General features: G+C 43.4%; 1 long non-coding RNA gene and 1 pseudogene across 1 annotated transcript; one reads left to right on the forward strand and one right to left on the reverse strand.

Annotated features, from left to right (window-relative positions):
• Positions 1–1,455: 1,455 nt before the first annotated feature.
• On the forward strand, positions 1,456–8,705 carry LOC120052852. The gene is made up of 3 exons (XR_005477418.1): positions 1,456–1,474; positions 2,818–2,905; positions 8,240–8,705. It is a non-coding gene; the product is annotated as an uncharacterized LOC120052852 (long non-coding RNA).
• A 4,666-nt stretch (positions 8,706–13,371) lies between these two features.
• LOC120052196 lies at positions 13,372–14,435 on the reverse strand (annotated as a pseudogene).
• Between the last annotated feature and the right edge of the window lie 2,529 nt (positions 14,436–16,964).

Consider the following 16,964-nt stretch of genomic DNA (forward strand, 5'->3'; position numbering starts at 1 on the left):
ACACAATACCCCATAATGACAAAGTGAAAATGTGTTTTTAGAATTTTATTGCACATTTATTTAAAATGAAATACAGATATGTGTCATTTACATAAGTATTCACACCCCTGAGTCAATACTTTGTAGAATCACCTTTGGCAGCGATTACAGCTGTGTGTCTTTCTGGGTAAGTCTCTAAGAGCTTTCCATACCTGGATTGTGCAACATTTGTCCATTATTCTTTTCAAAATTTTTCAAGCTCTGTCAAATTGGTTGTTGATCATTGCTGGACAACCATTTTAAGGCCTTTGCCATAGATTTTCAAGTAAATTTAAGTCAAAACTGTAACTCGCCCACTCAGGAATATTCACTGTCTTCTTGGTAAGCAATTTAAGTGTAGATCTGGCCTTGTGTTTTAGCTTATTGTCCTGCTGAAAGGTGAATTCATCTCCCAGTGTCTGGTGGAAAGCAGACTGAACCAGGTTTTCCTCTAGGATTTTGCCTTTGCTTAGCTCCATTCCGTTTCTTTTTTATCCTGAAAAGCTCGCCAGTCCTTAATGATTACAAGCATACCCATAACATTAAAATATGGAGAGTAGTACTTACTTACTTGTGTTGTATTGGGTGTTCCCCAAACATAACAATTTGTGTTCAGGACAAAAATGTAATTGCTTTGCCACATTTTTTGCAGTATTACTTTAGTGCTTTGTTGAAAACAGGATCCATGTTTTGGAATATTTTTTATTCGGTACAGGCTTCTTTCTTTTCACTCTGTCAATTAGGTTAGTATTGTGGAGTAACTAAAATGTTGTTGATCCATCCTCAGTTTCCTCCTATCACATCCATTAAACTATATAACTGTTTTAAAGTCACCATTGGCCTCATGCTGAAATCCCTGAGTGGTTTCCTTCCTTCTACGGCAAATGAGTTAGGAAGGACGCCTGTATCTTTGTAGTGACCGGTTGTATGGATACACCATCCAAAGTGTATTTCATAACTTCACCATGCTCAAACGGATATTCATTGTCTGCTTATTTTTTAAATATTTTTTTTACCTATCTACCAATAGATGCCCTTCTTTGCAAGACATTGGAAAACCTCCCTGGTCTTTGTCAGGGATGCAAACTAGTCACCTTTCGGCGAAATTCGACGTTTTTAAACCAAAATAGGTGACCTACGTAATTCGTGTAGATCCGATGAGAACGGTTTGGGGGTGGGTTTGGATCACTACTGACGAAGGCTCAGCCAATCGTTACATAACAGCAGAATGCAGCGCAGCACGCTACTGAAGAAAGAGGAGACAACCAACTTACTAGTTACAGCATCAGCGCGCCTCTGGAAAGTCAGCTTGTCAATTACAGCAGCAATTCCCCTGAACGATAACGAAGAGGTAACTTTAGGTGAGAAGCCTGACCACGGAGACCGGGGTGAGAAGGTGATGAAGCGTACTTCATGAGCTGTAACCGAAAAACGACTGGCTTTTGGAAAGTTTGAGGTGAGGCAGAAACTGGTGAACAAGTATTAGCACTGTTAAGTATCTTGCTAGCTGGACCCGTTAGCTAGCCAGAGAAATGTTGGGCAACATTAGCCAACTTATCTGATAAATAATTGAGTTTATGGTGTGATAATTAGCTTGCTAATAAATTTAAACAGCTAACATCGTGTGAGCTAACATTAGTAACCTAACCAATTCGCTATAGTATTAACTGGTATACGACTCCTTGCCGTTGTGCAATATTTATGTGTGGTCATAAGCGTTCTATTATAAAGGCTATAATGGCTAACTGCAATATTAATGTTTTTTTTTTTTTCAAGTGTCATTTGCAATAAAGTCTAGGCAACAAATAACATTGGATTGCTTTCTTTACATTTTTTAACTGTGAGTTAGGTTCACATTAACCACTTTTGTCAAGTTTTTGTCAAGTTTGTGAAACGCTGGAGAATGAAAGGGCTCCATACCAAGCCACGATCAGTATGCAAATGTGGAACGTTGCAGACAGAAATGCCATAGCATCACAGGAAGCTGCTGAGGTGAGGACGGCTCATAATAATGGCTGGAATGCGGTGAATGGTATCAAACGCATTAAAATCATGTATTTGATGTGTTCGATAGCATTCCATTAATTCCGTTCCAGCCATTACTATGAGCCTGTCCTCCCCAATTAAGGTATTACTGGCCAACTGTGTCACAGATAGAGATGCCTCGATGCATGATTCAGTCGAACAACTCAGTCGATTCTATTTCATTCCCATCTACTCTAATAAAAAACAAAACTGACTAGTAAAATATGTAATGCATATTGTAGCCCTATGCAGTGCCATTGTTACACAACTCTTATCTGTCCAACTATGTTTGTTCATTACATTTAGAGCACCACACGACTTTGAAGGTATGTATCCAAATCTTATCTTTCATGTATTATTTTGATTGTCCCATGTTATGCTTGTTAGGTGTTAGGGCCTTTTATAACAGCGAATTGTAGGCCTATAGTTTGAGTGATTTTAATAGTAGAACGTACTCAATTAAAACAGCTGTAGGCTACTTACACTTGAGTCTAGGAACATACCACACTGAAAATATCTATGTAGTAGATACGTCAACTTTCAGAATGATACCTGTGAGAAGGGGTACTATTTGTGAAGTTAAACATTGCCTGGACATTTTGTTATGAAAGACCCCTAAATGTTGTAAAACATACAGTAAAATTGTGTCTGTGTAAATTTAAGATTCTTGTTTGCTATTTATAACCTCACAATGTAATTTATTCTCAATTGCATTTTGTTTCTCATCTCTGATCTGTCCCATCTCCTCTCAATCCCTCATTCATTGGTCACCAGAACACACAAGGCAGCCATTGCTGGGAAAATGCAGGGCCAGAGAGAGAAGACATTCATATTGATCCTCGTTGCTGCGCTCTCTCACAGGGTAAGAATTTTGACCAAACACATTTTTTTGTGTCATAAGATTGAAATGATAGAACCCAGATGTGGAAAAAGTATCCGATTGTCATACTTGAGTAAAAGTATAGATACCCTACCGTTCAAAAGTTTGGGGTCACTTAGAAACATGAAATTAGTTGCAAAATGAATAGAAAATATAGCCAAGACGTTGACAAGGTTATAAATAATGATTTTTAATAGAAATAACAATTGTGTCCTTCAAACTTTGCTTTTGTCAAATAACCCTCCATTTGCAGCAATTCTAGCTGTGCAGACATTCAGCATTGTAGTTGTCAATTTGTTGAGATAATCTGAAGAGATTTCCCCTCATGCTTCCTGAAGCACCTCCCACAAGTTGGATTGGCTTGTTGGGCACTTCTTACGTACCATACGGTCAAGCTGCTCCCACAACAACTCAATAGGGTTGAGATCCCACTTTACCACCACCAAAGTGTCCCCAGACCATCACATCGCCTCCACCATGCTTGACAGATGGCGTCATGCACTTCTCCCGCATCTTTTAATTTTTTCTGCGTCTCACGAATGTTCTTCTTTGTGATCCGAACACCTCAAACGTAGATTTGTCTGTCCGTAACACTTTTTTCCAGTGTCTGTTCTTTTGCCCATCTTTTCTTTTTATTGGCCAGTCTGACATATGGCTTTTTCTTTGCAACTCTGCCTAGAAGGCCGGCATCTCGGTATCACCTCTTCACTGTTGACATGGAGAGTGGTGTTTTGCGGGTAGTATTTCATGAAGCTGCCAGTTGAGGACTTGTGAAGCGTCTGTTTTTCAAACTAGACACTAATGTACTTGTCCTCTTGCTCAGTTGTGCACCGGGGCCTCCCACTCCTCTTTCTATTCTGGTTAGAGCCAGTTTGCGATGTTCTGTGAAGGGAGTAGTACACAGCGTTGTATGAGATCTTCAGTTTCTTGGCAATTTCTCGCATGGAATTGCCTTCATTTCTCAGAACAAGAATAGACTGAAGTTATTTGTTTCTGGCCATTTTGAGCCTGTAATCGAACCACAAATACTGAATCTCCAGGTTCTCAACTAGTCTTAAGATGGACAGTTTTATTGCTTCTTTAATCAGCATACACCAGTTTTCAGCTGTGCTTACAGAATTGCAAAAGGGTTTTCTAATGATCAATTAGCCTTTTAAAATGATAAACTTGGATTAGCTAACACAACGTGCCATTGGAACACAAGAGTGATGGTTGCTGATAACGGGCCTCTATACCTTATGTAGATATTCCATAACAAATCAGCCGTTTCCAGCTACAATAGTCATTTACAACATTAACAATGTCTACACTGTCACGTTCCTGACCTTATTTTCCTTTGTTTTACTTTGTTTAGTTGGTCAGGACGTGAGCTGGGTGGGTAGTCTATGTTATGTGTTTCTATGTTGGGTTAAATGTGTTGCCTGATATGGTTCTCAATTAGAGGCAGGTGTTTGACGTTTCCTCTGATTGAGAACCATATTAAGGTAGGCTGTTCTCACTGTTTGTTTATGGGTGATTGTTCCTGTGTCTGTGTCTACCACACGGGACTGTTTCGTGTTTTCGTTTGTTTGTGTAGTCTGTACCTGTTCGTGCGTTCTTCGTGTATATGTAAGTTCTCAAGTTCAGGTCTGTCTACGTCGTTTGTTGTTTTGTAGTTTGTTTAAGAGTTTTACCGTCTTCGTCTGTCTGTAAATAAATTCATTATGTCTTCATTCAACGCTGCGTTTTGGTCCGACCCTTACTCCTCCTCCTCATCCAAGGAGGAGGAATTAGACAGCCGTTACAGAATCACCCACCAACCAAGGACCAAGCGGCGTGGGAGAAAGCAACAGCGATCGCAGGATTCATGGACATGGGAGGAAATATTGGACGGAAAAGGTCCATGGGCACAGCCAGGAGAATATCGCCGCCCTCGTGAAGAGCTGGAGGCAGCTAAAGCCGAGAGGCGGTGGTATGAGGAGGCAGCACGGAAGCGAGGCTGGAAACCTGTGAGTCAAGCCCAAAAATTTATTGGAGGGGGCTACAAGGGAGTGTGGCGAAGTCAGGTAGGAGACCTGCGCCAACTCCCCGAGCTTACCGTGGAGAGCGAGAGTACGGGCAGACACCGTGTTATGCGGTAGAGCGCACGGTGTCTCCTGTACGTGTGCATAGCCCGGTGCGGGTTATTCCACCTCCCCGCACAGGCTAGATTGAGTATTGAGCCGGATGTCATGAAGCCGGCCCAACGCATCTGGCCACCAGTGCGTCTCCTCGGGCCGGCATACATGGCACCAGCCTTACGCATGGTGTCCCCGGTTCGCCTACATAGCCCAGTGCGGGTTATTCCACCTCCCCGCACTGGTCGGGCTACAGGGAGCATACAACCAGGTAAGGTTGGGCAGGCTCTGTGCTCAAGGGAGCCAGTACGCCTGCATGGTCCGGTATATCCGGCGCCACGTCCCCGCCCCAGCCCAGTACCACCAGTGCTTACACCACGCACCAGGCTTCCTGTGCGTCTCCAGAGCCCTGTTCCTCCTCCACGCACTAGCCCTATGGTGCGTGTCTCCAGCCCATTACCACCAGTGCCTACACCATGCACCAAGCCTCCTGTGCGTCTCCAGAGTCCTGTGCGTCCTGTTGCTGCTCCCCGCACTAGCCTGAAGGTGCATGTCCTTAGCCCGGTACCTCCAGTTCTGGCACCACGCACCAGGCCTACAGTGCCGCCTCAGCCGGCCAGAGTCTGCCGTCTGCCCAGCGGCGCCTGAACTGCCCGTCTGCCCAACGGCGCCTGAACTGCCCGTCTGTCCAACGCCGTCTGAGCTGTCCGTCTGCCAAGCGCCACATTAACTGCCCGTCTGTACTGAGCCTTCAAAGCCGCCCGTCTGTACTGAGCCTGCAAAGCCGCCCGTCTGTACTGAGCCTTCAAAGCAGCCAGTCTGTCATGAGCCTTCAGAGCCGTCCGCCAGACAGGAGCCGCCAGAGCCTTCCGCCAGACAGGAGCAGCGAGAGCCTTCCGCCAGCCATGAGCAGCCAGAGCCGCCAGCCAGCCATGAGCAGCCAGAGCCGCCAGCCAGCCATGAGCAGCCAGAGCCGCCAGCCAGCCATGAGCAGCCAGAGCCGCCAGCCAGCCATGAGCAGCCAGAGCCGCCAGCCACGAGCAGCCAGAGCCGCCAGCCACGAGCAGCCAGAGCCGCCAGCCAGCCACGAGCAGCCAGAGCCGCCAGCCAGCCACGAGCAGCCAGAGCCGCCAGCCAGCCACGAGCAGCCAGAGCCGCCAGCCAGCCACGAGCAGCCAGAGCCGCCAGCCAGCCACGAGCAGCCAGAGCCGCCAGCCAGCCACGAGCAGCCAGAGCCGCCAGCCAGCCACGAGCAGCCAGAGCCGCCAGCCAGCCACGAGCAGCCAGAGCCGCCAGCCAGTCACGAGCAGCCAGAGCCGCCAGCCAGCCACGAGCAGCCAGAGCCGCCAGCCAGCCACGAGCAGCCAGAGCCGCCAGCCAGCCACGAGCAGCCAGAGCCGTCCTCTAGTCATGAGCTGCCCTCCAGTCATGAGCTGCCCTTCAGTCATGAGCTGCCCTTCAGTCATGAGCTGCCCTCCAGTCATGAGCTGCCCTTCAGTCATGAGCTGCCCTTCAGTCATGAGCTGCCCCTCAGCCCGGAGCTGCCAGTAGTCCAGAGTTTCCCCTCTGTCCTGAGCTACCTCTCTGTCCTGAGCTACCTCTCTGTCCTGAGCTACCTCTCTGTCCTGAGCTACCTCTATGTCCTGAGTTATCTCATCTATCTAGGGGGGACCTGTGTTAAGGTTCCTAGACCAGGGTCGGGGGCGAGGATCGCCACTCAAAGGACGCTAAGGAGGGGGTAAAAGACAATGGTGGAGTGGTATCCTCGTCCTGCGCCGGAGCCGCCACCGTGGACAGATGCCCACCCAGACCCTCCCCTTGAGGTTCAGTTTTGCGGCCGGAGTCCGCATCTTGAGGGGGGGTACTGTCACGTTCCTGACCTTATTTTCCTTTGTTTTCCTTTGTTTAGTTGGTCAGGACGTGAGCTGGGTGGGTAGTCTATGTTATGTGTTTCTATGTTGGGTTAAATGTGTTGCCTGATATGGTTCTCAATTAGAGGCAGGTGTTTGACGTTTCCTCTGATTGAGAACCATATTAAGGTAGGCTGTTCTCACTGTTTGTTTGTGGGTGATTGTTCCTGTGTCTGTATGCACCACACGGGACTGTTTCGTGTTTGTTTTCGTTCGTTTGTGTAGTCTGTACCTGTTCGTGCGTTCTTCGTGTATATGTAAGTTCTCAAGTTCAGGTCTGTCTACGTCGTTTGTTGTTTTGTAGTTTGTTTAAGAGTTTTACCGTCTTCGTCTGTCTGTAAATAAATTCATTATGTCTTCATTCAACGCTGCGTTTTGGTCCGACCCTTACTCCTCCTCCTCATCCGAGGAGGAGGAATTAGACAGCCGTTACATACACTGTATTTCTGATCAATTTTATGTTATTTTAATGGACAAAAAAATTGCTTTTCTTTCAAAAACAAGGACCTTTCTAAGTGACCCCAAACTTTTGAACGGTAGTGTACCTTAATAGAAAGTTACTCAAGTAAAAGTGAATGTCACCCAGTAAAATACTACTTGAGTAAAAAATAATTTGGTTTTAAATATACTTAAGTATCAAAAGTAGAAGTAAAAGTATAAATAATAAATTCCTTATATTAAGCAAAACAGACAGTACCATTTTCTTGTTTTTAAAATGTATATATAGCCAGGGGCACACTCCAACACTCAGGCATTATTTGCAAAAGATGCATTTGTGTTTAGTGAGTCCGCCTGACAATAGGCAGTAGGGATGACCACGAGTTCTCTTGATAAGTGCTTGAATTTCACAATTTTCCTGTCCTGCTAAGCATTAAAAATGTACTTTTGGTTCTCAGGGAAAATGTATGCAGTAAAAAGTACAATATTTTCTATAGGAATGTAGTGAAGTAAAAGTAGTCAAATGTAAAAAGTAAAGTATAGATACCCTAAAAAACTACTTAAGTAGTACTTTTTAAAAAGTACTTTACACCACTGATTGAACCAGCCATACTGTAAGGACAGACTTCTGGGCCGGTTTCCCAGATCCAGAGTGAGCCTATTCCTGGACTCTCCATTGAGCATGATTTTTAGTCAAGAACTAGGCTTACTCTGGGTCTGGGAACTGGCCTTGATGTACTTCATTTGAAAAATGCTTGAATTTGAACTTGGCAAATTAGAATTGTATTGTCATAAAATATCGAGTGCTATAAATTGTTACACTGTGATACTACCTGTATTAAAAAAGGTAGCAATTCTCTTTACTATTACAGGTGACTCAGGCAAAGGTAATGGATATGGTTCCTAATGCCGTGGATGACCAGTACACTCACTGTCGGGAGCAGATGTTGAAGAAGGTTGTGGAAGGGGGTCTGCTGGAAGAAGAACTGAAAGGCAGTATAGAGTATAGTTCTGCCTGGCAGGCAAAGCAGTGTACAAAATTGATCCCGGGAGGCGTCAAGCAACACACAGATGCATTGGTGGCTTATGGACATGGGTGAAATGTGTTCAGAAAGATTTTCAACCAAGCAGTGGAGACTCAGGGTGGGAATGTCACTGTCTATAACGGCAACTTCCGGTTCAAATCCCTCCACTTCCTTCTAATGGATGCCATGAGGCTTTTGAAGACAGAGAACTGCCAAACTGTGTTTCGTGGCCCAAGCAAAGAGTATGAGGCACAAGTAGGGTCAGAAGTGCGATTTGGGAGGTTTACCACAACCAAGGCCAAACGTTCCGACGTGGAGGAAGCTGCTTCAGACAGTGGGATCCTTTTCAACATTATTTCCTGCACTGTAGTCAACATTGATGAGTACAGTTGTGTCTCAGACAGCATTGATCAGCTGATATCCCCAGCAGAGGTGTTTAGGGTGGCAGAGGTAAACAATGTAAGAAATAAAGATCACGAGTACAGAGAGATCGTTTTGACAAGTTCAAGGACTCACAGCATTGACAGCATCCGCGACTGTTACCTCTTCCCCAGGTGAGGCCAGGTTATGTAAACGAAAAGATATGACAGCATTAAACTACCAAACAGGTGTAGACGATAGAGGTCGACCGATTATGATTTTTCAACGCCGATACCGATTATTGGAGGACCAAAAAGCCGATACTGATTAATCGGCCGATTTAAAAAATAAATAAAAAAAACATGTATTTGTAATAATGACAATTACAACAATACTGAATGAACACTTATTTTAACTTAATATAATACATCAATAAAATCAATTTAGCCTCAAATAAATAATGAAACATGTTCAATTTGGTTCAAATAATGCAAAACAAAAAGTGTTGGAGAAGAAAGTAAAAGTGCAATATGTGCCATGTAAGAAAGCTAACGTTTAAGTTCCTTGCTCAGAACATGAGAACATATGAAAGCTGGTGGTTCCTTTTAACATGAGTCTTCAATATTCCCAGGTAAGAAGTGTTAGGTTGTAGTTATTATAGGAATTATAGGACTATTTCTCTCTATACGATTTGTATTTCATATACCTTTGACTATTGGATGTTCTTATAGGCACTTTAGTATTGCCAAGCTTCCGTCCCTCTCCTCGCTCCTACCTGGGCTCGAACCAGGAACACATCGACAACAGCCATCCTCGAAGCAGCGTTACCCAAGCAGAGCAAGGGGAACAACCACTCCAAGTCTCAGAGCGAGTGACGTTTGAAATGCTATTAGCGCGCACCCCGCTAACTAGCTAGCCATTTCACATCGGTTACACCAGCTTAATCTCGGGAGTTGATAGGCTTGAAGTCATAAACAGCGCAATGCTTGAAGCACAACAAAGAGCTGCTGGCAAAACGCACGGAGGTGCTGTTTGAATGAATGCTTACGAGACTGCTGCTGCCTACCACCGCTCAGTCAGGCTGCTCTATCAAATCATAGACTTAATTATAACATAATAACACACAGAAATACGAGCCGTAGGTCATTAATATGGTCAAATCCGGAAACTATCATCTCGAAAACAAGACGTTTATTCTTTCAGTGAAATACGGAACCGTTCCGTATTTCATCTAATGGGTGGCATCCATAAGTCTAAATATTCCTGTTACATTGCACAACCTTCAATGTTATGTCATAATTACGTAAAATTCTGGCAAATTAGGCGGCCGAAACCGTTGCATATACACTGACTGCGTGCAATGAACGCAAGAGAAGTGACATAATTTCACCTGGTTAATATTGCCTGCTAACCTGGATTTCTTTTAGCTAAATATGCAGGTTTAAAAATATTTACTTCTGTGTATTGCTTTTAAGAAAGGCATTGATGTTTATGGTTAGGTACACATTGGAGCAACGATATGCACCGCATCGATTATATGCAACGCAGGACACGCTAGATAAACTAGTAATATCATCAACCATGTGTAGTTAACTAGTGATTATGATTGATTGATAGTTTTTTATAAGATAAGTTTAATGCTAGCTAGCAACTTACCTTGGCTTACTGCATTCGCGTAACAGGCAGGCTCCTCGTGGAGTGCAATGTAATCAGGTGGTTAGAGTGTTGGACTAGTTAACTGTAAAGTTGCAAGATTGAATCCTCTGGGCATCCCGGGTGGCGCAGTGGTCTAGGGCACCAGAGACTCTGGGTTCGCGCCCAGGCCCAGGCTCTGTCGGACCGTGGGGCGACGCACAATTGGCCTAGCGTCGTCCGGGTTAGGCCGGTAGGGATATCCTTGTCTCATCGCGCACTAGTGACTCCTGTGGCGGGCCGGGCGCAGTGCATGCTAACCAGGTCGCCAGGTGCACGGTGCGGCTGGCTTCCGGGTTGGATGCGCGCTGTGTTAAGAAGCAGTGCGGCTTGGTTGGGGTGTGTTTCGGAGGACGCATGGCTTTCGACCTTCATCTCTCCCGAGCCCGTACGGGGGTTGTAGCGATGAGACAAGATAGTAACTACTAACAATTGGATACCACGAAATTGGGGAGAAAAGGGTAAAATTCAACAAAATAAAATGATTGAATCCCCCGAGCTGACAAGGTAAAAATCTGTCGTTCTGCCCCTGAACGAGGCAGTTAACCCACCGTTCCTAGGCCGTCATTGAAAATAAGAATGTGTTCTTAAACTGACTTGCCTAGTTAAATAAAGGTTTAAAAAAAATAAAAAATAAATCCGATTGTTATGAAAACTTGAAATCGGCCCTAATTAATCGGCCATTCCGATTAATCGGTCGACCTCTAGTAGACGACACAAGAGTCAAGTGGTTTTAAAATGTCTACCTTATTCTTTGGAGAATGAACGTCTGTCTTTGTCGGTTTGTCTCACCAGATCTCCTACAAGTGCGAGTCCTCCATCAATCATCCCTAAAGGCTCCTCTACTCAATGGCTTGGCAGTAGCCTGTCTGTTCTTGTGGTTGTATCTCTCTCTATCTCCCTGATCACCAGGACTGATCATCTCTGATAAACTAAAGTGTTGAATGCCAATAGATGCGGTAAAGAAGTCAATGGAACGCAGACCGTGGGGGATGGATAGGACGCACATTCAACCAATCTGATCTAACAAAATAGATATTTGTCAAATTATCATTTTTTAATGTATTGTAACATGCCTTCAATGTGCTTACTAAAGTTTGATTTGGATCTGTCTGTTTTCACGGCATAACATTTAGAAATAGTCCCTTTCAGGTTTAGTAGAAGTGACTGCTAAAGGCTAACTCCCATTCGTATAGACTGGTAGCATAGCTAGCATAGAGAAATCGATGGTGGTAGTAAGTCGTTTTTTAACTGTAATGCTTTTTCTTGGTGATGATGACATCAACATGTATTCGGGTTGACATCCATACCAGCATTATTCTCAGATTCTTACCTCAACATAGTGTGAAACACACAAACAATAGCCTAAATGTAGGCTAATTTTGCTTGTGGCCATTGAGGAGATTCTGAATCTTTTCCCCAAGACATCTTTTCCCCCATGCGTTTCCATGGCGTTTCCATTGTTTTGGTTGAGTTCCAATGACCTCTTCACTGCATCTATTGAAAAGGACAAACACACACACACAGACACACACACTTGCATGTATGTAATATCAGTGCACACAGACACATAGATATTCATCAAATGTGACAAAGCGCCAACCTGTCAAACCCCTCTTAGCATAATGATATTCTCTTGAAAAATGTATTTCTTTGCATTTTATTGTTTTTGTATAAAAAAAATATAATGGTGAATAGATATTAGAAAATACGTTTTAAACATTGTGGTATGCATTTAGCACATATTTTGGTATCACAACAATTGACTGTGGGTGGTGTCCAGTTTTCATAGATGTAATTTAATTTTCCTCTTGTTTTGTTATCGAAAAAAGAAACAAGTTGAGCATTTTTGAGTGTTGTATAGGACACCTTTTGCATCTACGCATTGAGATGGGGTGAGAGGGAGTGATTGATTTATTAAATGTTTAGATAATTAAAAGTAGTAAGCTTTTCCAGCGGGAAATGACTTTACTAAGATTGGGGTGATAAGCATGTACATTGAATTAATGATGTAAGGCTCATAACCTGACAGTCCAGACAAACAGTATGTATGACCTCGTAATATTTAGGTTGTGTAATATGTCTGAGGGGAAATGACTGTCATACCTATGAGGGATGTGGACAGAGTGCCTAGCCCAAAGTTCTCTGTATCGAGCACAGGAAAAAACTCTCAAACAAGGAAATGAAATAGGCTAGTGGCAACTTAATTAAGAAACAATACTAATGTGTCATGCAATCAAGGTATGCACTTCAGGAAATATACTGCTAAAGTATCTGGTCACAAATTAACAATATATTTGCAGTGTGTATAATCATACTGTCACGTCTGCTCCCGCTCTTACCTTCCCCTGGCGCTTAAGGGCGCCAGATTACCCTGCATCACACGCTCCTGCCATCCATCACCCACACCTGCCTTCCCTCGTCACTTGCGTCAGCATTATTGGACTCACCTGGACTCACTTATGTCCTGTTAACTTCCTCCCCTATTATTGTCAGTTCCCTAGCTCTGTTGCTTCATTGTATTGTTTTTGTCCTTGTATTTGTTTCTGACGCTGTTCCTGTCTCGTCTCTGTCCGTTATAATTAAATGTTTTGCTCCCCGTACCTACTTTGTCTCTCCATCGTTATTCCGTGTGACACATACAGCAACATGAACATTTAGCAACCATTGACAAGAAAGAAGAAGCAGGAAGTCAACCTCTAGATGGGGTAGACTACAGTAAACAGGGACTATAAAGTTTCAGGAAATTGGGTGGTTTTCATAACCTGATTTGAGTTGATTCTACTACTTATACAGTTATAATGTAAAGGTAACATTGCAATATATGTTCATCCGTGATGTTTTTCTCCACAGGGGCACAGCATTGTGACGGTCCCTCGGTCTCCTCCTTGTTGGGGGTCAGAGGGGAAGCTGCAAAGATACTATCTTCAGAAATACCTCCAGTGTCCGGTCTGAATGTAGCACTCCGCTCGAGCCCAACACACAGGGCTTTGCGAATTCTGCGCAATGTATCTCTGCCTAAGCTTCTTCTCGTACCTCTTCCATGGCCCGGTGTTGATCATCCTGTCTTGCGGAGCTACGTTGGTATGAGTCATGGTGGCTTTGGAGGCTTCTCCTTCATGGTGTCCTGCAGTGTTTAGGTGCCCGCGGTCATACGAGCCAAAGTTGTCATCGAGAGCCTGACTCCAGCCCAGCTTTTAGTTCTGTCGGTATTGTGGAGAGCGTTCTCTGCAGCCATTGTTTTGGTTGTATTTCTTGATCTCACTCAAGGATTCTTTCTTATCCATTTGCTGTAGTGTTAGGGCAGAATGCATAAACTGAAAAATACAAATATTTACAAATTAGTCACTCCACATCAAGCTTTGTGGTAGCAGTCCAATACAACCCATTAATATATTTCTGGTATTCTAGGCTACTGCTATTTAGTCAGAAATTACAATGTACGAAATAGTGCCTTCTAGTGCTTCTTGCATGAATTCAATCGTTTAACCTGCTCCACAGCTAATGTCCTGTTCTACTGTAAATATTTAAACTACACTAATTTGTTGCATCATTCTGTAGTTGTGCCAGTCACATTAATGGCTGCTGCACTGAATTTATAGGACATTTAAAAAAGGTGATAATGAAAATGTAAAATGCAAACCTGGGGTTCATAATAAACTATGGACCCCTCTACCAGGGACCCCTTCGATATCCATTTCATAGGCAGAGTACAGAGGGATCCTCCTGCCACGGTCATACAGAGTGGCAAAGTAATAGTGGTTACCGTTTCTGACAGATGTATGCAGGAGAAGAAGCATTTTAAGCAGAGATACATTGCGCAGGATTCGCTAAGCCCTGTGTGTTGGGCTCGAGCGGAGTGGGGAGAGCTACATTCAGACCGGACACTGGAGCTATTTCTGAAGAAAGTATCTTTACAGTTGTCGAAATTTGGAGCCACTTCCGCTCTGACCCCCAACAAGGAGAGGAGACCGAGGGACAGAGTCACCATGCTGTGCCCCTGTGGAAAAAAACATCACGGATTAACATATATTGCAATGTTACCTTTACATTATAACTGTATAAGTAGTAGAATCAACTCAAAATCAGGTTATGAAAACCACCCAAGTTCCTGAAACATTATAGTCCCCGTTTACTGTAGTCTACCCCATCTAGAGGTTGACTTCCTGCTTCTTATTTCTTGTCAAAGGTTGCTAAATGATCATGTTGCTGTATGTGTCACGCGGAATGACGCTGGAGAGACGAAGTAGGTACGGGGAGTAAAACATTTAATTATAACGGACAGAGACGAGACAGGAACAGCGTCAGAAACAAATACAAGGACAAAAACAATACAATGAAGCAGCTGGCAATAGAGCTAGGGAACTGACAATAATAGGGGAGGAAATTAACAGGACATAAGTGAGTCCAGGTGAGTCCAATAATGCTGACGCAAGTGACGAGGGAAGGCAGGTGTGGGTGATGGATGGCAGGAGCGTGTGATGCAGGGTAATCTGGCGCCCTCAAGCGCCAGGGGAAGGGAAGAGCGGGAGCAGACGTGACAGTATGATTATACACACTGCAAATATATTGTTAATTTGTGACCAGATACTTTAGCAGTATATTTCCTGAAGTGCATACCTTGATTGCATGACACATTAGTATTGTTTCTTAATTAAGTTGCCACTAGCCTATTTCATTTCCTTGTTTGAGAGTTTTTTCCTGTGCTCGATACAGAGAACTTTGGGCTAGGCACTCTGTCCACATCCCTCATAGGTATGACAGTCATTTCCCCTCAGACATATTACACAACCTAAATATTACGAGGTCATACATACTGTTTGTCTGGACTGTCAGGTTATGAGCCTTACATCATTAATTCAATGTACATGCTTATCACCCCAATCTTTGTAAAGTCATTTCCAGCTGGAAAAGCTTACTACTTTGATTTATTAAATGTTTAGATAAAAAAAATCCCTCCCTCCCACCCCATCTCAATGCGTAGATGCAAAAGGTGTCCTATACAACACTCAAAAATGCTCAACTTGTTTCTTTATTCGATAACAAAACAAGAGGAAAATTAAATTACATCTATGAAAACTGGACACCACCCACAGTCAATTGTTGTGATACCAAAATATGTGCTAAATGCATACCACAATGTTTAAAACGTATTTTCTAATATTATCTATTCACCATGATATTTTATTTTTTTACAAAAACAATAAAATGCAAAGAAATACATTTTTCAAGAGAATATCATTATGCTAAGAGGGGTTTGACAGGTTGGCGCTTTGTCACATTTGATGAATATCTGTGTCTGTGTGCACTGATATTACATACATGCAAGTGTGTGAATGTCTGTGTGTTTGTCCTTTTCAATAGATGCAGTGAAGAGGTCATTGGAACTCAACCAAAACAATGAAAATGCCATGGAAACGCATGGGGGAAAAGATGTCGTGGGGAAAAGATTCAGAATCTCCTCAATGGCCACCAGCAAAATTAGCCTACATTTAGGCTATTGTTTGTGTGTTTCACACTATGTTGAGGTAAAAATCTGAGAATAATGCTGGTATGGATGTCAACCCGAATACATGTTGATGTCATCATCACCAAGAAACTGCATTACAGTTAAAAAACGACTTACTACCACCATCGATTTCTCTATGCTAGCTATGCTACCAGTCTATACGAATGGGAGTTAGCCTTTAGCAGTCACTTCTACTAAACCTGAAAGGGACTATTTCTAAATGTTATGCCGTGAAAACAGACAGATCCAAATCAAACTTTAGTAAGCACATTCAAGGCATGTTACAATACATAAAAAATGATAATTTGACAAATATCTATTTTGTTAAATCAGATTGGTTGAATGTGCGTCCTTCTATCCCCCACGGTCTGCGTTCCATTGACTTGTTTACCGCATCTATTATCATTCAACACTTTAGTTTATCAGAGATGATCAGTCCTGGTGATCAGGGAGATAGAGAGAGATACAACCACAAGAACAGACAGGCTACTGCCAAGCCATTGAGTAGAGGAGCCTTTGGGGATGATTGATGGAAGATTCGTACTTGTAGATCTGGTGAGCCAAACAGACAAAGACAGACGTTCATTCTCCAAAGAATAAGGTAGACATTTTAAAACCACTTGACTCTTGTGTCGTCTACTAGAGGTCGACCGATTAATCGGAATGGCCGATTAATTAGGGCCGATTTCAAGTTTTCATAACAATCGGAAATCGGTATTTTTGGACACCGTTTTGGCCGATTTTTTTTTACACCTTTATTTAAATAAAGATTAACTTGGCAAGTCAGTTAAGAACACATTCTTATTTTCAATGACGGCCTAGGAACGGTGGGTTAACTGCCTCGTTCAGGGGCAGAACGACAGATTTTTACCTTGTCAGCTCGGGGGATTCAATCTTGCAACCTTACAGTTAACTAGTCCAACGCTCTAACCACCTGATTACATTGCACTCCACGAGGTGCCTACCTGTTACGCGAATGCAGTAAGTCAAGGTAAGTTGCTAGCTAGCATT

Source organism: Salvelinus namaycush, chromosome 8 (genome assembly GCF_016432855.1).
Source record: "Salvelinus namaycush isolate Seneca chromosome 8, SaNama_1.0, whole genome shotgun sequence".
Classification (NCBI taxonomy): domain Eukaryota; kingdom Metazoa; phylum Chordata; class Actinopteri; order Salmoniformes; family Salmonidae; genus Salvelinus; species Salvelinus namaycush.